This window comes from Bubalus bubalis, chromosome 23 (genome assembly GCF_019923935.1).
Source record: "Bubalus bubalis isolate 160015118507 breed Murrah chromosome 23, NDDB_SH_1, whole genome shotgun sequence".
Classification (NCBI taxonomy): Eukaryota; Metazoa; Chordata; class Mammalia; order Artiodactyla; family Bovidae; genus Bubalus; species Bubalus bubalis.
The window spans coordinates 19829515-19850649 of record NC_059179.1 but is presented as its reverse complement, the minus strand read 5'-3'; the positions used below and the strand labels follow the sequence as shown (position 1 = coordinate 19850649).

General features: G+C 40.6%; 1 protein-coding gene and 1 long non-coding RNA gene across 4 annotated transcripts in view; one reads left to right on the top strand and one right to left on the bottom strand.

Moving 5' to 3' along the window:
• Positions 1 to 21135, top strand: part of HPSE2 (heparanase 2 (inactive)) — a 727458-nt gene that overhangs the window by 620055 nt on the left and 86268 nt on the right. The window lies entirely within an intron of this gene.
• Positions 6747 to 21135, bottom strand: part of LOC123331313 — a 72042-nt gene continuing 57653 nt past the window's right edge. Inside the window, exon 3 of the long non-coding RNA XR_006547869.1 lies at positions 6747 to 7114. This is a non-coding gene — a long non-coding RNA (uncharacterized LOC123331313). The remainder of the gene's footprint in view (positions 7115 to 21135) is intronic.

The window sequence follows — 21135 nt, the reverse complement described above, 5'->3', positions numbered from 1 at the left end:
TGTCCGTTGAGTCGGTGATGCTGTCCAACCATCTCATCCTCTGTCGTCCCCTTCTCCTCCTACCTTCAATCTTTCCCAGCATCAGGGTCTTTTCAAATGAGTCAGTTCTTCACATCAGGTGACCAAAGGATTTGAGTTTCAGCTTCAGCATCAGTCCTTCCAATGAATATTCAGGAGTGCTTTCCTTTAGGATTGACTGATTTGGTCTCCTGCAGTCCAAGGGACTCTCAAGAGTCTTCTCCAACTTCAAAACAGCATCGATTCTTCGGTGCTTTCTTTATGGTCCAACTCTCACATACATACATGACTACTGGAAAAACCATAGCCTTGACTAGATGGACCTTTGTTGGCAAAGTGATGTCTCTGCTTTTTAATATGCTGTTTGCTAGGATGCAAATGACAGGTATAGGAGTTAACAAAGAATCTTCAGAAGGAAGAAACCCAACCACAGTCATCCCTAGTGCACATGAGCGTGTGTGTATCAGACTAGGAAGGAGAGAAAATTAAAGGATGGCCAAAGCAGAATGATGCTCATTGAAAAATGGTTACATGTTCATAGAAACCAATAAAACTGACCTCTGAAACACACAGATTCTATATCCAGACAAAAACCAAATCATCAACTATAGCATCTTGCCTTGATGGAAGGTAGAGACTACTCTATTTGGAAAGTAGTTTTGTTCTGAAATTAGAAGTAAGGCCAGATAAGAACAGAAAAGGATTAAAGGAATCCTCTTCCTCTGGATTAGAGCTTCAGGACTTGGAGCCCAGAATAGATAAAAGTCCTCCTGAGAAAGACAGCTTTGAAAATGAGCCTGGCCTAACTGTCAGGGCTGGACTTGAGGACCCTTCCTTGCCTACCAATTATTTTGTGTGAGTTTTTTTTTAATGTGACTTTTTTAAAAAGGGATTTTTGGATGCCCTCTATTCTGCTTGTAATTTCTTCATCTCATGAAATAAGCCAGTGGTCCATGAACATTGTGACTTCAAAATTGGAGTCTGATCTCTGGAGTAAGTAAATCTTGAATTCAGTCCTAGATCTGCTATGGACACATTATGAGACACTAGTCAGTTCCTCAATTTTTTCTCAATGTCTCCTTTTGTAACAGAGATAATGTAGTTTTACTGGTCAGTGACCTCAGGATAAATGCTTTTAAAAATGTAAAATTATTTTACTCCTTTGAAACCCATTCAACAATGATTCATTAAATATGGGTCTCCTTTGTGCAAGGTATAGGGCTAGAGTCTCTGCAACATGATCCCATGCTTAATCCACAGGATTATTGTACCAGGCAGCAAGTGGACCAAGCACTGACATGCGTTAGGTCTCTTCTACTTTCTGTTCTAGAAATATCTCTCCTGGAATCCGCCTCTGGTATTTCCTGAGTTTTCCAAGTTTAGATAATAAATCTTCCATTGCACTAGGATAACTTAATACCTTTATTTGCCTGAATTATATTCTAAAAAGAGTTATATAGTCCTGCTGCCCTCAATGAGGCCACAGTACGCATATTTCATTAGATTTATACACTTAGATTTTACACTGTACAGTACCAAGAACTTTAAACATTCAGTAATTAACACTATACAATTGGAAACAGAATCTAGGAAGGAATAGTATTTTAAAAATTGTGCAGGATGGATTATTTTGAGCCTCAAACTTCGAGTCAGAAAATCCAAGGTGTAGTTTGCTCACCATCCAGTTGACCTATACTTGTTGGTTGTCTTATCCCTGAGCCCCTTGTCTCTGGCCACATGGTCACATTACACAAAGGGCCACTTCTGTGGTGACCATCAGATGGCTCTGTTTAATGAAAACATTAAGGGAGTGGGTAGATTGGGGCTGAGCAGACAAAACAGTGAATTTAACTACGAGGCTACCACTAACTGCTGGTTTCCAGTTCTTAGCACATGGACAGTTAATTAACAGCTTATTTTAAAAAGCAAAACAAGCTTTCTCATAGTTCAGAGGGAGAGCTCTGAAGTAACCAGGGCATATTTCTTAAAGAAGAAAAGTCAAGTCGGCAAACATTCATTTGAACACCTACTGGGTACAGCATATCATACTATGTGGTGAGGGCACAAAAGCAAAGGAAGCCGTGCCACATAGATATTACCAGTGAGGGCAACATAAGGGGCCATGACGAATGAAGACAGATCAGGTAAGTGTGGAATAAGGCTCCTTAGGGGAAGACTTCCTGCAAGGAGAAAGAACTTTCAGACCTGGCTTTGGAAAGAAGTGAGGGTCAAGGAAGGGGCAGCTTGGAGAGAGGATTCCAGCTGCCAGGAAAAACCCTTTGAGACAACAAGTGGGTATATTGGGAAGTGGCCAGAGATGCCAGTGAGATATAAAACAGCTGGTCCAGGGAAGTTCTCTTAGATGGACTCAGTTAGCAAGTGGGACTATGTTGGATTCTCAATTCCAAGAGGAACGTCAATGGAAGTGGTGTTTGACAAAGCTTATTTTGCACATTGAGAAATGGTTACAGGGACTCTCCAGGGTCTGGGAGTCAGTGGGGTAGGAGAGTCTAGGAGGCAGGACAGTCTTTTGGGCATCAGCCCTGGTCTAATTCTGAGATTGGAGCTTTCCTGGAAGAGGTGAATGGGAGAGACTTCTGGGTGGAGGAGTCCCCAGTAGTAGTCCTATTAATATCCTCCTTCACCTCCTCATCTCTACACCCTGAAGCCTGGTCCCATGCAGAATAGACAGAAGTAACTAAGCACTGGTTTTATACATGATTAGAGAGAGGATATTTGCTGGTGGAGACCAGGAAAGGCTTTGTGAGATAAATCTGGAATGATGAATTGAATTTTGACAGGTACAATGATACTTGATGAGGAGGAGAGAGAGAGTGAGAAGGGATATAGATTTTCAAGATAGAGATGATATTTAATCTTGGTTCAAAATGCTATATGGTATGTTATGGCCCTTTATAATTTAATTAAATTTATATTTTTAATTTAATTTTATAATTAGATTATAATTTATATTTCAATTAAAATTAGAGAAAGAAGAATGGAAAGCTAACTTGATAATCTCAACTATTTTATAACAGCTTTATTGAGATATAACTCATATAACACGAAATTCACTTTAAAGTGTACAGTTCAGTGGTTTTTAGTATATCCATAGAGTTGTGCAACCGTGCAACTCTCCAATTGTAGAACATTTCATTACCCTAAAAAGAAACCCCACACCTATGAGCAGTAAACTGAACTATTTTATTTTAACTCACAAACAATGAGAGTAGAGGCTTCAATTGCCAGGAATTCTCTTTCTTCCTTTATTGTTGTTGTTCAATCACTAAGTTGAGTCCGACTCTGCTTCCCCATTGACTGTAGCACACCAGGCTTCCCTGTCCATCACCAACTCCCAGAGCTTGCTCAAACTCATGTCCTTTGAGTCAGTGATGCCAACCAATCATCTCATCTTCTGTCATCCCCTTCTCCTCCTGCCTTCAGTCTTTCCCAGCAACAGGGTTTTTTTCCCAGTGAGTCAGTTCTTCACATCAGGTGGCCAAAGGACTGGAGTTTCAGCTTTAGCATCAGTCCTTCCAATGAACACTCAGAACTGATCTCCTTTAGGATGGACTGGTTGGATCTCCTTGCAGTCCAAGGGATTCTCAAGAGTCTTCTCCAGCACCACAGTTCAAAAGCATTGATTCTTCGGTGCTCAGCTTTCTTTATGGTCCAAATCTTACATACATACATGACTACTGGAAAAACCATAGCCCTGACTAGATGGACCTTTGTTGGCAAAGTAATGTCTCTGTTTTTTAATATTCTGTCTAGGTGGGTCATAACTTTTCTTCCAAGGAACAAGTGTCTTTTAATTTCATGGCTGCGGTCACCATCTGCAGTGATTTTGGAGCCCCCCAAAATAAAGTCTCTTACTGTTTCCATTGTTTCCCCATCTATTTGCCATGAAGTGATGGTACTGAATGCCATGATCTTCGTTTTTTGAATGTTGAGTGTTAAGCCAGCTTTTTCACTCTCCTCTTTCACTTTCATCAAGAGACTCTTAAGTTCCTCTTTGCTTTCTGCCATAAGGGTGATGTCATATGCATATCTGAGATTATTAATATTTCTCTGGGCAATCTTTATTCCAGCTTGTGATTCATCCAGCCCAGCATTTTGCATGATATACTCTGCATAGATGTTAAATAAGCAAGGTGACAATATACAGGTTTGACATACTCCTTTCCCGATTTGCAACTAGTCTGTTCTTCCATGTCCAGTCTAACTGTTGCGTCTTGACCTGCAAACAGATTTCTCAGGAGGCAGGTCAGGTGGTCTGGTATTCCCATCTCCTTAAGAATTTTCCACAGTTTGTTGTGATCCACACAGTCAAAGGCTTTAGCATAGTCAATAAAGCGGAAGTAGATGCTTTTCTGGAATTCTCTTGCTTTTTCTACGATCCAACAGATTTTGGCAATTTGATCTCTGGTTCCTCTGCCTTTTCTAAATCCAACTTGAACATCTGGAAGTTCACGGTTCAAGTACTGCTGAAGCCTCGCTTGGAGAATTTTGAGCATTACTTTGCTAGCATGTAAGATGAGTACAATTGTGCAGTAGTTTGAGCATTGTTTGGCATTGCCTTTCTTTGGGATTGGAATGAAAACTGACCTTTTCCAGTCCTATGGCCACTGTCTAGTTTTCCAAATTTGTTGGCATATTGAGTCCAGCACTTTCACAGCATCATCTTTTAGGATTTGAAATAGCTCATCTGGAATTCCATCACTTCCACTAGCTTTTTTGTTGTGATGCTTCCTAAGGCCCACTTGACTTCACACTCCAGGAGCTCTGGCTCTAGGTGAGTGATCACACCATCATGGTTATGTGGGTCATTAGGATTTTTTGTATAGTTCTATGTATTCTTGCAACTTCTCCTTGGAGCTTCAGCTTCAGCATCTGTCTTTCTTAGATGGATAGAAACTTTAAATGACTCTCCTTGATCTTTAAGTCCCATGTCACTGCTTCTCTAGGGAGAAACATTCTGATGTGAGCAGATTGCAAGCAGGGAGAGGAAAGGGCCTGGAACACTGGAGCCTGGAAAGGAGGGACAGGTGAGAAACTTCGTGGACCCTGAGGGAAGGAGAAGGAGAAGCCAACTATGGTTAAAGTTGTGGAGCAGAGAGCAAGGCAGCACTTCCACAGCAGCCCCAGTAATGCAGGGATCTGACAGGACAATCGCACAACTGCTCTTGCCCCACAGACCTTCCGGGGCTCTCCTGAACAGGAAGTCATTTCCCTATTTCTGTACCTCCATCCTGGAGCAGTTGGGCATGCTCATCTCTCCCTTTCTGCCTTGGTACCAGGCCTGAGCCAGGAACTATCTCTGAGTTATCTCCCAGAGGTAATTAATCCCTACAACAACCTTATGAAGCTGAGATGGCTATCCCACTTTTTGAGAGATTAACAAACTAAAGCTCATAGAGTTAAAGAAATTTGCTCAGAATCATACACTAGATAAGTGCCAGCATGTATTTCAAACCCAGGACTCCAACAAGGACTCATCTAGCTTCTGGGTGTTTACTGTCACTACTTCCATGGGGGTCAGTGTCCTTACGCAACCCTCTTGACTCCCCAGGACAGAGAACCAAGGCATAAGAAAAAGTCTACTACCCAAGCCTGATAAAAGCATTGTGGTGACTAAGGTTAGAAAAATCTTTGAACCCCTCACTAATGCTTTTGAGAGTGATGTGATCTTCCCAGCAGTGTCTTTTCTGTTAGCCCTTTGCACATCTGGCATGCTAGATCCCAGATGTGTGATTTTCATCCCATGTGGTGGGGCCACAGCACTGGGGATCCTGCCGGTTCAGCTGTGCTCAAGAAGGCCTGTTTCTTTGACAGGGCCTGCAGGAGGTGGCTAGTGGTGGTTTTGTAGCCCCTGATTTATTACTGTCTCCAAGCAGAGACAAGTGCTACATGATTTTGTACACACACACACATGTGTGCATGCTCATACACCAACCCACACACGCTCACACACACACATACTCCATCCATTTGGAGAGGAACATGAAGAAGAAAACATTCACAAGGCATCACCATTGATTTCTCTTTTCTCCCAGATCAACTGGTCTGACTTCTCCCTGTTGCCTCCTTTGCCTGTGGTCTGTCAGCTGGAGGTGATGACAAGGAATATTTCAGACTCTTTCCCCATCTGCTCCAAACACCAGGAAGCTGCAGGCCTGCTTCCCTCCAGGCCAGCTTAGAAATCCTGGTGTCAGGATAGAGCAGCCTTCCAAAAGCCAACCACAGAACATTTAATACCTGTGCAAACCCCACATAGAATTCATATGCCATAGGGTCATGGCTTTATGAGTGTTTCCATGACATGGTATTATTACACCCCAGATCTCTCACCTCATATGTCACTCAAGCATTCTCTGTCAGGAAACCAAGGAATAAACATCCAAAAAGAAGATTAATATTAGAGAGACTAAAAGAGTAAAGTTCACCCAAACCATATGGTGCAGCTCAGAAGGGATGTGTGTCAGCCCTACTCTCTCCCCTCACCCCTGCCTTCCACCTCATCTCCTCTCACACTCCAAACAGGAATCCCTTTACAGTAATGTTGCTTGGTTACTTGTGTCAGAATCAGCGAGGAAACTTGTTAAAGATGCAGATTCCTGGGAATCAGTATTCTGGGGGCATGGCCTAGGAAGCTGTATTTCACAAGCTTTCTTCCTTTGTGACTCCACACACATCTACCCCTGTTTCAGTGTGCGTTGTCACTACTTCCTTGGGCCCCTGTCTAGTCTAAGATAATTGTAACGAGGGGAAAGACCTCTTTCATTGGGCTTTTATTCCTGTTTCCTCTTCCCTCTGGAGCCAGAGGGACTGTCACCTCACTTCCATTGGAGAGCATCTAGCTTAGACCCTTCTGAGTCCCAACTCAAGAAAGAGAGAACTGAATTCACTCACAGGACTGGTATAGCCAGTCAGGGCACAGCACTGAAGCAAAAAGCGTTGACCATCTGGGGTCTTGCAGAGGCCTGGAGCTGAGTGTCTTTGTTTAAAGCCCACCCTCTGGATTTCTGTTACTGGCAGATCCTGTATGCATACCCTTAGGCAAGATGTTCCCACTCTCTGTGACTCGTTTCTTCACCTGCAAAAACAAGGATGATGATAATGATATTATAAATTTTGTGAAGACTAAATAAAATAATACTTATAAAGCTCTCACGAGAATGTGTGGCATATATTAAGTGCTCTATAAGTATCATCATCGTCATCATCATTGAGTGTGTAGACAAGGAAAAAACTTCTTCAAGCTTTGCCTACTTAGGCTTTCTGCTTGCTATTTTCCGATTCCACAAATTGACAAAAAAGGAAAAGTTTAAGAATAAAAGGTTGTTACATGGACCATGAGAACGAGTTGTTCTTCTCCAGTGAGTATCAAGTAAAATGTCATAGGCAGCATTCAACACGGGAGGGACTGCCATTAGTGGGGTGACTGGATGTCCCAGCAGTTTGCCCAGAATTGCCTCACTTTGTTTCTGTTGTAACTATTAATACCTTTAAAATGTCTCAGTTTAGATGATAATTGTCAAGTCACCCCAGACATTAGATTTTCAAAAGACATTCAGTGTGGACTGGAAGCATTAAGACAGGTTACTAAGAAAGCTTGTGGAATCTCTTCCTTGGAAATATTTAAAACATGACCATCTGGCTGGGATGATTTAGAATAACTGCAAATAAGTACTCATTTATAAACCCCTAAAATGCTTTGTTTGGTTTGGTTTAACTAAACTGCCTTGCCCTGCCTCCAGGAGGTATGTAGGTAGTAAAATTAATGGAAACAACATTCTTAACTACTCAATTTGCCAAACAAAAATTGCTTTGTGCTGTGGGCTGGTGGATGTGAAGGAGCAACCATTTTGAGTTTAGAGCCAATGACACTCTGCCCCAGATTGTGGAAAAGAAATGCTGTAGGTTTTAACAAATTCTTAGACAACTAAACATTTGAAATAAGAAGGCAGACAACAACTTGGGTAAGAATATTGTAAGGATAATTAACAATGGGCCAGGTACTGTATAGATATTAATACATTTCGTGCTCAAACTGCTGCTGCTGCTAAGTCGCTTCAGTCGTGTCCGACTCTGTGAGACCCCATAGACGGCAGCCCACCAGGCTCCCCTGTCCCTGGGATTCTCCAGGCGAGAACACTGGAGTGGGTTGCCATTTCCTTCTCCAATGCATGAAAGTGAAAAGTGAAAGTGAAGTGGCTCAGTTGTGTCCAACTCTGTGTGACTCCATGGACTGCAGCCCACCAGGCTCCTCCATCCATGGGATTTTCCAGGCAAGAATACTGGAGTGGGATGCCATTGCCTTCTCCTTCATGCTCAAAAAACCCATAAATTTAGTCCTACTATTATGCATAGTTATATATAAGAAAATTGAGTCACAGAGAGATAAGTAAGTTGCTCAAGTTAACAACAGAGGCACAATTTGTCCCAGGAGGTTTGGATCTAGAGCTTGTGCTCTTCACCACTATACTCACTGCAAGTTTCCTGGAGACAGAACTGTTCTGTTTAAATGAAGTAGGGACAGAGTACCTGTTAGCTTCTAGTGTATCTGAACTGGTACTGGTGACAGCAGACTGCCTTGCAGCTGAGGGAAACAAATTGGTCTTCACTGAGGTATAATTGAAGAAAAATTCTATTTAATCCTCATGGCATCCATGGAAAGTAGGTATCAGCATTTACATGTCACAGTTAAGGAAAGTGAGGGCTTGAAGAGGTTAAGGAGTTTCCCCAGGCCCCTTAGCAAGTTAGAGACAGAAGCAAGATTCTTGACTCAGGAAGCCTACCTGAGTCCAGAACCCCTGCTTTTAGCATCTATAGAAAGTGCCTTTGATCACTATCACTCCAAACACACAGCCTGCAAACTTGAACTTAGAAAATTACCCTAACCATGTGTGTGTGTGTTTGGGTGTGTGTGTGTATACACACATAAAAGAGGTAAGAAGGAAGTACAACAATAATGTCCATGGTGGTTTATCTGTGGATAGTAGAATGATGGGTAATTTGTTTCTTTTGTATATATTTTCTAAGTTTTGCTTAATGAACATGTATTTTATATAATAGCTTGACAATTTACATGCCATATACTTCACTCATTTAAAATGTACAATTCACCTATGTTCTCCTCTAGGAGTTTTATAGTTTCTGGTCTTACGTTTAGATCTTTAATCCATTTTGAGTTTATTTTTGTGTATGGTGTTAGAAAGTGTTCTAGTTTCATTCTTTTACAAGTGGTTGACCAGTTTTCCCAGCACCACTTGTTAAAGAGATTGTCTTTTCTCCATTGTATATTCTTGCCCCCTTTGTCAAAGATAAGGTGTCCATAGGTGCATGGATTTATCTCTGGGCTTTCTATTTTGTTGCATTGATCTATGTTTCTGTCTTTGTGCCAGTACCATACTGTCTTGATGACTGTGTAGTAGAGCCTGAAGTCAGGCAGGTTGATTCCTCCAGTTCCATTCTTCTTTCTCAAGATTGCTTTGGCTATTCGAGGTTTTTTGTATTTCCATACAAATTGTGAAAATTAAAAGCTTCTGCACAACAAAGGAAACTATAAGCAAGGTGAAAAGACAGCCTTCAGAATGGGAGAAAATAATAGCAAATGAAGCAACTGACAAACAACTAATCTCAAAAATATACAAGCAACTCCTGCAGCTCAATTCCAGAAAAATAAATGACCCAATCAAAAAATGGGCCAAAGAACTAAACAGACATTTCTCCAAAGAAGACATACAGATGGCTAACAAACACATGAAAAGATACTCAACATCACTCATTATCAGAGAAATGCCAATCAAAACCACAATGAGGTACCATTTCACGCCAGTCAGAATGGCTGCGACCCAAAAGTCTACAAGCAATAAATGCTGGAGAGGATGTGGAGAAAAGGGAACCCTCTTACACTGTTGGTGGGAATGCAAACTAGTACAGCCACTATGGAGAATAATGTGGAGATTCCTTAAAAAACTGGAAATAGAACTGCCATACTACCCAGCAATCCCACTACTGGGCATACACACCGAGGAAACCAGAATTGAAAGTGACACGTGTACCCCAATGTTCATCGCAGCACTGTTTATAATAGCCAGGACATGGAAGCAATTTAGATGTCCATCAGCAGATGAATGGATAAGAAAGCTGTGGTACATATACTCAGCCATTAAAAAGAATACATTTGAATCAGTTCTAATGAGGTGGATGAAACTGGAGCCTATTATACAGAGTGAAGTAAGCCAGAAAGAAAAACACCAATACAGTATACTAATGCATATATATGGAATTTAGAAAGATGGTAACAATAACCCTGTGTACAAGACAGCAAAAGAGACACAGATGTATAGAACAGTCTTTTGGACTCTGTGGGAGAGGGTGAGGGTGGGATGATTTGGGAGAATGGCATTGAAACATGTATAATATCATATATAACGAATCACCAGTCCAGTTTCAATGCATGATACTGGATGCTTGGGGCTGGTGCACTGAGACGACCCAGAGGGATGGTATGGGGAGGGAGGTGGGAGGGGTGTTCAGGATGAGGAACACATGTATACCCATGGCGGATTCATGTTGATGTATGGCAAAACCAATACAATATTGTAAAGTAATTAGCCTCCAATTAAAATAAATAAATTTATATTTTAAAATAATAATAAATAAAAATGCAGTCAAAAATAGTAATAAAATAAAATGTACAATTCAGTGATTTTAGTATCATCATAGGATTGCACAACCATCACCACAACCACTTTTAAAACATTTTTGTCACCCCAGTTCAGTTTAGTTGCTCAGTTGTGTCCGACTCTTTGCAACCCCATGAACCGCAGCACGCCAGGCCTCCCTGTCCATCACCAACTCCCAGAGTCCACCCAAACCCATGTCCATCGAGTCGATGATGCCATCCAACCATCTCATCCTCTGTCGTCCCCTTCTCCTCCTGCCTTCAATCTTTCCCAGAATCAGGGTCTTTTCAAATGAGTCAGCTCTTCGCATCAGGTGGCCAAAGTATTGGAGTTTCAGCTTCAACGTCAGTCCTTCCAATGAACACCCATGACTGATCTCGTTTAGGATGGACTGGTTGGATCTCCTTGCAGTCCAGGGGACTCTCAAGAGTCTTCTCCAACACCACAGTTCAAAAACATCAATTCTTTGGCGCTCAGCTTTCTTCACAGTCCAACTCTCACATCCATACATGACCACATCCATAGCCTTGACTAGACAGACCTTTGTTGACAAAGTAACATCTCTGCTTTTGAATATGCTGTCTAGGTTGGTCATAACTATCCTTCCAAGGAGTAAGCATCTTTTAATTTCATGGCTGCAGTCACCATCTGCAGTGATTTTGGAGCCCCCCAAAATAAAGTCAGCCACTGTTTCCACTGTTTCCCCATTTATTTGCCATGAAGTGATGAGGCTGGATGCCATGATCTTAGTTTTCTGAATGTTGAGCTTTAAGCCAACTTTTTTACTCCAGTAGGAAACCTCATAATCATTAGCAGTCACTCCCTATTTGTCTCCCAACCTTCCAGCCCCAAATAACCAATAATCTGCTTTCTATCTCTATTGAAGTGCCTAATATGGACATTTCTATAGATTTAATCATTTAATACATGGCCTTTATTAATTTATGCTTTCACTTAGCATGATATTTTCAAGGTTCATCAATTTCTAACATATAGTTGTACTTTATTTCTTTTTATTGCTAAATAATCATGCATTAAATGGAGGTATCACATTTTACTCATCTACTCATCAGTTGAATGTTTATGTCCAATTTTTGCCTGTTATGAACATTTATGTACAAGTTTTTGTATCCCCTATGTTTTTATGTTTCTCTTAGGCATATAGGTAGGAATTGGAATTATTGGGCCATATGGTAATTCTCTATGTAAATTTTTGAGGAACACATGTATCCTTTTGAAAGCAATATTTAAAAAAAAAAAAAAGCCAGGACCCTCAGAGCCACTTATATGATAGTTGGAGCACAGAAGATCATCTTAAAATCAGATGTTCCATGTCAAGCCTCATATAAAATCAAATAACAAAGAGAAAAATGAATAAAAAATAAGAAACTCATCCTCAACAGAGATTGAAATGTACATCAAATCATTTGTCTGTTCATGTTACAAATATTTTTGGTATCTATTATATACCAAATATCTATTATATACCAGAAAAGACCAATGGATTTGAAGTCAAAAGATCTAATCGTTGCCTTTCTGGGGCCTCTTGAAAGGTGTCTGTGAGGCTCCGGTAAGACTGAGTGCTTAGTATACTGTACATGGCTGTTCAGCTGTGAAGGGGTTATAGTAGGAGTGTTCTCAGGAAGGTGAAGTTTTCCTGAGGTAGAACAAGAAAATACACTCAATGGAGAAGAGAAGGCTTGAGAGGCAAAGAGAAGATGGGCCCTACATGGGAACAGGACTAGGCTTTGGTCTCAGGCTGCTCAGGGATTATGACGAGGCCCCAGAGAAAGGATCCAGGCCCAGGACCACCCATGAAGTGCATCTCAGGGCAGAGACAGGCCTGTGTGGCTTCATCCCTTCCCCTGCCTACTCTTTATCCCACTAAAAACTGGTTGGGAGAAGAAGGCACACATCGCCTGATACTTCAGGAGATTGCAATTTTATTAACAAAGGACTAGGGAGAAAGAAGCCAGTTGTGACCATCATTCCCAGTTCCTAGGACTGCTGTCTGTCTGGGGGAGAAGATTTTCAAGGAGATTTAGGGATGCAATCAGTAGTAGTGATAGGTAGAGCTTCCAAGGTGACCTCGGGATTTAGAGAGTGAGAAAAGAGATCATGGATGAAACAGAATCTTTATAGCCCCAGCTCTGCACTCTTTTCAAAACCTTCCAAAAGTCTGTACTACCTATAAAACAAAATAAGTCCTTAGTGGCACAATGACCCTTCAAGATCTGACCCAACTTTATTTTCCAGCCTTACTTCCCCTTGCTCCCCTTTAGTACCTCCAGCCACACTGAAGTATTTACTCTCTCCCAAATAAGGACAGAATCTAGGCTTTGTCTCAAATTAGTCTCAAACTTTCCAGGAAACATATAATGCTTTCTCTGAATAGTGATACTCACAGCTTGTCTTTATTTCTTATCAGAGTGTAGGTCTCTCAGGGGCAAAGACTGTCCCTTAATTCACCTGTCCCTGATAAGAGTCTGGCATGTAATAGCTATTCAGTAAATGTTTGTTGAATCAGTGGATGGATGACAGTGAAATAGAGATACGGATAAGGGGAGCGAGAAGGGGGTTGGGGAATGGAAGGTTGATCATAAGCAGATAAATGCCAGTGCAGGCCATGAGAGGAGGCTTCAAGGTGTGAGACATGGAGGCATGCTGAACTTCAGTCACCTGGGAGTGGAGATTGGTGGTGGGGTGCACAATTGGACAGAGGAGAAAGGAGCATTCAGGGAAAGAGGGGGATCTATCCTGGGACTCAGACCTGAGCTAAAGAACCAATTCACAGATTGGCTTTCATCTCAGGGATGAACTCAGATGCCTACAGAGACTGAACAGGGAACATGGATGAGTAAGGTGAGGGTAACAATGTGAGCCTTCTCTGATGGGCATTGCCTCTGCACAGCCACAGAGGGTTCCTCAGGTGAGCCACCATGGATAAATCTTAAAACGTTTTCAAGAGAAATCAGAAATATATATTTTAGTGAAATCTCCCATTTGTGAAATATTAGAAACTGAGTAGGATTCTTTAAAAGCTTTTTATTGAAACATATATATATACAAAAATGTACACATATCTAAGCAAATTTTCAATTAATTTTCACAAACCAAACACATCCATGTAACTAGTAGTACTCTGATCAAGTATCAGAATATTATCAGCAATTCAGGAGCATTACTCAAATGCTCCCTTCCAGTCCTTACTGTCTCAGTAGTAACCACTATCTTGACTTCTAATATCACAGAATAATTTTGCCACTTCTATACACTATATAAATGGAATCATGTAGTATTTTGCTTTGTGTGTGTCTAGGTTCTTTCATTCAACATTATGTTTGAGGATGTGGTTGTGGATTGCTCCTTCTCAGCTGTATAATATCCCACCATGTGAATGTAGCACAATTTATGTCTATTCTACTGCGTTAAGATATTTAGTTTCAGTTTTTTAACTGTTACACAAATAGTGCTACTAGGAACATCTAGTAGATGTCTTTTGGTGAACATATGTGCACACTTTCTACTGAGTATATATCTAGGAATGAAGTAGCAGTCATAAAATAGGTATATGCTCAGCTTTAATAGAAACGTCTAGAGTGTACAGATTTATATTCCCACCAGCAATGTATGAATATTTCAGTTTTTCCACAACCTTGTCAACCATGATTTTTATTTTTCATTTTAGCCATTCTCATGAATGTGTAGTGGTATTAACATTATGGTTTTGATGTATATCACCCTGATGAATATTGAAGTTGAAAACCTTTTCCTATATTCATTGGCTATTTAGCCTATTTTATGAGGTTCAAGTTATTCTCTCATTTTTCTACTGAATTGTCTATCCTTTGTTTTCTATATTCTGGATGTGAATTCCTTTGAGAGATAAATGTACTCTGTGTATCTTCTCCCACTCAGTCACATGCCTTTTCACTCCTTGAGTGTACCTTTTGATAAACACAAGCTCTTAACTTTAACATTATCCCATTTGTCAACTTCCTTTTTATGATCAGAATCATTTGTGTCTTGTTTAAGAAATATTTGCAAACTTCACTGTCGCAAAGATGTTATCCTATGTTCCCTCTAAAAGCTTTATTGTTTTACCCTTCATATTTAGCTCTGCAATCCATCTGGAATTGTTTTATTGTATGATATAAGGTAGGGTCAGTAAATATTTTTCCAGATGGATGTTGGATTGTCTCAACACCATTTACTGAGAAAAATCATCCTTTCCCCAATACTCTGCAATGTTGCCTTTGTAGTAAATCAGGTTATTGTTTATGGGAGGATCTGTTTCTGGACTCTGAATCACCTTTCATTTGTTACTTGGTCTATTCTTGCCCGAAAACCTCAGTGTCTTAATTACTATAACTTTGTAGTAAGCCTTCATAGCTAATGGTAAGTCTCTCAACTTTGTTTTTCTTCTTCAAGGTTGCTTTGGATATTTTCGGCCCTTGGCATTTGATTTTTGCATGTGAACTTTAAAACCAGATTGTTGCTTTCTTTTTCCAGTAAGCAGCCTGCAATGACCTCTAAAAATGATGCGCTATTCACTGGACCCAGAAAACCCCCACAAAATCATGCAAATCAAGAGGTTCGAATCTTTATGTTCATTTTAAGAACACTAGTGAAACCACCCAGGCCTTTACGGATATGCATATCCAAAAAGCCATCAAGTATCTGAAGGATGTCACCTAAAGAAACAATGCGTGCCATTCCGTCATTACAGTGATCAAGTTGGTAGGTGAGCACAGGCCAAACACTGGGACTGGACGCAGGACAGGTGGCCCAAAAAGAGTGCTGAATTTATACTGCATGTGCTCAGAAATGCAGAGAGTAATGCTGAACTTAAGGACTTAGAAGTAGATTCTCTGGAGGAGGGAATGGCAACCCACTCCAGTGTTCTTGCCTGGAGAATCCCAGGGACGGCGGAGCCTGCTGGGCTGCCGTCTATGGGGTTGCACAGAGTCAGACATGACTGATGCGACTTAGCAGCAGCAGCAGCATTTTTTCATGGTATGTTTTCCATACCATCTCTCTGGTAAATCTTTTCATTTATCTAGATTTCTTAGTTTCTCTCAATAATATTTTATAGTTTTTCAGGGTAGAGGCCATACCTACTTTTCATTAGATATATTCCTAGGTATTTGATATTTGTTTATGTTATAGCTTTTATTGTTTTATTTTCTATGTAGTTGTTGCTAATATATAGCAATCAAATTGATTTTTATATGGTGGCCTTATATCTAGTGATCTTGCTAAATTCACTTAATTCTAGTAGTTTGTAGATTCTTTTGGATTTTCTACATACATGATAATATTATTAGCAAATAATGAGAGTTTTATTTCTCCTTTTCTGATTATTACTCATCTTTGATCAGGGCCTTCTCTTTGCTGAAGAAGTATGCTTATGGGGGTGATCTATAATTGCTATTGAGAGTCTTTGCTCATACCTCCTTCCACCAAATTCATATTTCCTTTGCTCTGAAAGTATGCTCCTTCCTCTGTTCTCTGTATCCCAGGGGTCAGTGTAGCTCACAGTAAATCCCTTTAGATCTAGACTCTTTTAAAATCTAATAAGCTCACCCTCTGCATTATTATCACCAGTCTCTTTTGGCTAGAGGCACATGTGGTAAACAATAAAAGTGAGAAGTCAGCATGATTTATTATTCACTCAGTCTTTTCTGGATAGGGAGCTAAGTCTCTGGTAGGGACAGTCTCCACTTCTCTGGTGGCCTACCTGTGCCTTTAGGTTTCTCAGTGCTAACAAGAATATAGTTTCAAGACTGGCTTTATTCTACCTCAAGTGAACCAGCTTAATGCTTGTAAAGATGGTAATTATGGTGTATGGTGCTAATGATGGCATACTGGGGTTGTTTCCTGGTTTCGTGGATTATGGCCCTTCTTCTTAATGCTGTTTTTCACTCTTTCTGTTTTTGTCAGCGGGTTTTGAAGGAGGGGAATGAAGTTTAAATTCCTTTATTACATCATCTGTAACCAGATGTCCCCTTCACTTTTTCCCTGTTCACATTTCTGAAAAATAAAATTTATAGTTTTTTATTATAAGCTTTATACAAACTCATTGTGGAAAGTATAGAAAATAAATGGAGATGCACAGAAGAATCGTTAAGAACGGAATAATAAGGACTTATTTGCCTGAGGAGAGAGCAGCAAAGACTTCGGTATAACTACAAGACAAGAGGTGTTAATGGACAAAAGAATCCCTTAGAGAGCCAGACAGTGCCAAAATATACAGCCCTCAAAGGGGAGTTTAGTTAGACAAGTCCACAGGACAAGCTGGGTGTGCAAACATAAACAGCCCTCGAAGGGGAGATCTGGGCAGGCAAACCCAGAGGGCCCTGCAGGAAAGGGGAGGTTGCAGAAAAGGCAGAATGTGCAAACAGCCCGCTCAGAGGGGAGGCATAAAGAGGGTGGAATCCCAGGCGTTAGAGGTGCTGGAAGGCTTATTAAGTTACATTCTGTTCCCCGGGGCTAACGCTCACTTCTTTCCAAAGAAGCATTTAACGCACTTTGCTAAATGGCTTAAGGGGGGCATGATGTCCCCCGAGAAGACAGAACTGTTGTTGCTGGGAGGGGCCTCAAGGAGGACCGAGGCCAAAACCTCGTAAATCATGCTCCATGTGCCACTGCTGGCATAAGGAGTTCTTTTAATGGTACACAGGTTTTTGTTTTTTTTTACTTTCACAGTTCTATTTATTTTAGTTTATGTTAGAAAAAAATTATAGCTAACACAATGAAACCACAGTTTCACAGATAGCCTTATTTAGGATGAGGCTGAAGTTGTTAGTCATGTTAGGCCTGGGTTGATTGAAAAATTAAAAAAAAAACTGTTAAGCAAATAAAGCACAGGTATTGTGCAAACATTGCAAAAATCAAGACGCTTTGGGAAATACTGAACTAGAGCAACCCGTCATCCAGCTATGAGGAAACTAAGCCAGAGAAGAGACAAAGCAGAACCAAGACAAACACTCATGTTTCTTAATTCCCAAACCAGTGTGCTTTCTTTTGTAACTGACTAGATTTCCTAGTCGGAGAAGGCAATGGCACCCCACTCCAGTACTCTTGCCTGGAAAATCCCATGGATGGAGGAGCCTGGTAGGCTGCAGTCCATGGGGTCGCTAGGAGTCGGACACGACTGAGCGACTTCACTTTCCCTTTTCACTTTCATGCATTGGAGAAGGACATGGCAACCCACTCCAGTGTTCTTGCCTGGAGAATCCCAGGGACGGGGGAGCCTGGTGGGCTGCTGTCTATGGGGTCGCACAGAGTCGGACACGACTGAAGCGACTTAGCAGCAGCAGCAGCAGCAGATTTCCTAGTTAATGTAAGATAAATCAAAATTGAAAGAGTTTCTAGATATTCAACTTACCCTTCTGTTGATTTAGCCTTGTAATACTTGTTTAGCTATAAACAAACTCTCTGCCTTTGTGTAGTCATTCATTGAATAAACATTACAAAGCATTGTAGGGAGAAATATAAGGAATACTAAGGTAAGATCATGGAGTTCCTGATCACAAAGAATGTAATTTTATGGGGCGTTAGATGGTTAAGTGAAAATAATTATTCAGGACACACTAAAATAAATGTAGATATAGCAATACAAGAGTAGAAGGACAGAGGAAGAGGCAGTTCTTTCCAGGTGGAAACTGAGAGACTTCATGAAGTAGGTGCTGCTTAAATTAGGCTTGGGTGAATGAATAGGATTTCAATGGGCAAAAAGGAGGGAGAGGATTTAAATAGATGTTTGTACAGCCATTCATGTTCATAGCCACATTGTTTGCAACAGCTAAAATGTGGAGGCAACCCAAGTGTGCACTGACGAATGAATGGATAAACAAAATGTGGTGTATGCATGCTACGCGTTATGTTTCAGCCTTCAAAAGGAAGGAAATTCTGACACATACTACATCATTGATGTTGAGGATATGATTCTAAGTGAAATAAGCCAGTCACAAAAAAGACAAACACTGTATTAATCCACTCATGAAGAAGTACTTTAAGAAGTCAAAATCATAGAGGTAGAAAGTAGATGGTGGTTGCCAGGAGCTGGGGTAGGAGGCAAATGGGGAGTTGGGTGTAAGGGTATAATATTTCCATTTTACAAAATAAAAAGTATTCTACAGGTAGACAGTGGTGATGACTGCCCCATTTGAATGTACGTAGTACCACTGAATCACACATTTGAAAGTAGTTAAGATAGTAAGTTTTGTGTTATATGCATATTACCACAATATAAAAAAGAATTAGAGGTAAAAAAGGAAGGAAGGAAGAAAATCCCAGATTTAAGTAAACAACAGGAACAAAGATTGAGAGGTGCCTGAGTATATGGTGAGTTTGGGAAATAGTGACTAGTCTGATCAGCTGGAGGCCTAAGTAGAGGAGTCAGTGTGTAATGTTCTGAGATATAAGAATAGGAGGACAGGATGCGTCTGAGTTTTGGTGAGTCTGAGTGAATTACGGGAGTTGGTAATGGACAGGGAGGCCTGGCGTGCTGCGATTCATGGGGTCACAAAGAGTCGGACACGACTGAGCGACCGAACTGAACTGAACTGAACTGTAGATGATGAGACAACATAAATGGGACTGAGGAGTCACATAGTGACAATTACATGCCTATATCCCCACTTACTTAACACTAAGAGTACCCGAAGTACTCTTTGGTGTGAATCTTTGGTGAGTTCTGAGGAGGACAGAGTACTAATGACCAAGGTCATGAAGCCAGATCATATTATAAAAAGAAACAGGGGCTAGAGGACTTATCAGGCAGAGACACGGTTGGCTGTCCACCTGGACAAAAAGAGTTCCAGAGGGATGGGAAAGCAACTCTTCAACCAGCACAGGAAGAGCCACAGAGAAAAACACAATAGCAGTCATTGTGAGGACAAGTACATTCTCTTTTCTGTTGTGACACTAGAGAGGCCTCAGCAGCCTAAGGCCTCGGAAAAGAAGGAAGGCTAATGACTGCGTGTGATCTGAGGATCCAAAAGGAAAGAGGTGAAATCAGGGCTTGTCCAGTGGGATGGCAGGGCTTGAAGTGGTAGAGAGGAGGCTGGTAAGAAAAGTGAGCTGGAACAGACCATGAGAATTCACCCAGCCATTGCCAAATATGAAGTCTGCTCTGTGCAAAGAGTAGGCTTAGGGGAGAGATAAGCCCTTTACTTCACTTAAGGAAGCATGTCTGGGAATGTAATTGACCCCTGGGGATCCTGGAAGACTGAACACACAGATAAGCGACCCAAAGTCACACATGTCAAAAAGAAAGGAATACAGCTTCCAAAACAGGCAGAAAGAACAGACAATGCAAATTGAGATCACTCAGGAAGAATAAGCATCTACCACAATTTGCATAATTAATCATTAATATATGTGTGAATATTGTTCTCTGTTCTCAGTATAACTTTATGGTAAGATTTCTGGTCCTATCTTTTAAATTCCTAGGAATGACAGGAATATGGTTTCTTGAAGTAGTTCAGATAATCAGCTATCTGTGGAATTCATGTGACAGATGCTTTGAATCATGTATAATGTTAGTAATCTGCAAATAAGTGTGTTTATACATGTCAGATTAACTAAGGGGTGGGAATAGTGATGAGGCTAATTGCAAAATATCAGAAATTCTACAAATAATTGGTATCCTGCTTTTTAATCCAATTTAATTCAAGCAGTTTTTATTGTTTTCCTTCTACAGGCAGAGTCATTTAATGTGTCCTTGGAGAAACTAAAAGGAGAATCAGGGGCTTTCATGATCTTTGGGGGCCTCACAGTCTAGTAGTTGACAGACATCTCTAATATAGGAAGACTGGAATAAACGTGATAGGGGAAGCTCATCTAGTGTGTCTTGAAGGTTCAAAGAAGAGAGATCACACTTCTATAGCTCATAAAATCTAGCTACTGTCAATTGAGAGATACACCACTATTTTATTCCCCACTCAGAAAAAAAGAATTCTGATAATTAAATTATGACATATCATTGAGTTTAAGAGGCATTCCTTTTCAGGAGATGTTAAATCACTTTAGAATTGATGAAATGTGGTAATTGAAGAATTTTGACAGTTTGAAATAAGAGAGAAGGCCCACCAAGCAGGGGCTCTTCTGTTTTTTATATACTACATACTTTCTTTGATCATTCACATGACTTCAATCACTCCCTCTAGGATCGTAACTCACAAATCTTCATTTCCTGCCAGAATTTCTCCCCTTAAATGCATATCCTTATATCTAATTTCATTTCTTTCATTTAGCACTCATGTAGTAGTGCCTATCATGCACCAAGCAGCATTCTAACTGTTTTATATTGTGTCATAAAAGCCTCTGAATAAGAGTTATTATTATTCCCATTATAGAGATTAAGTAACTTGCCTAAAGTCATACAGCTAGTAAGTGGCAGAACTAGAAAAAAATG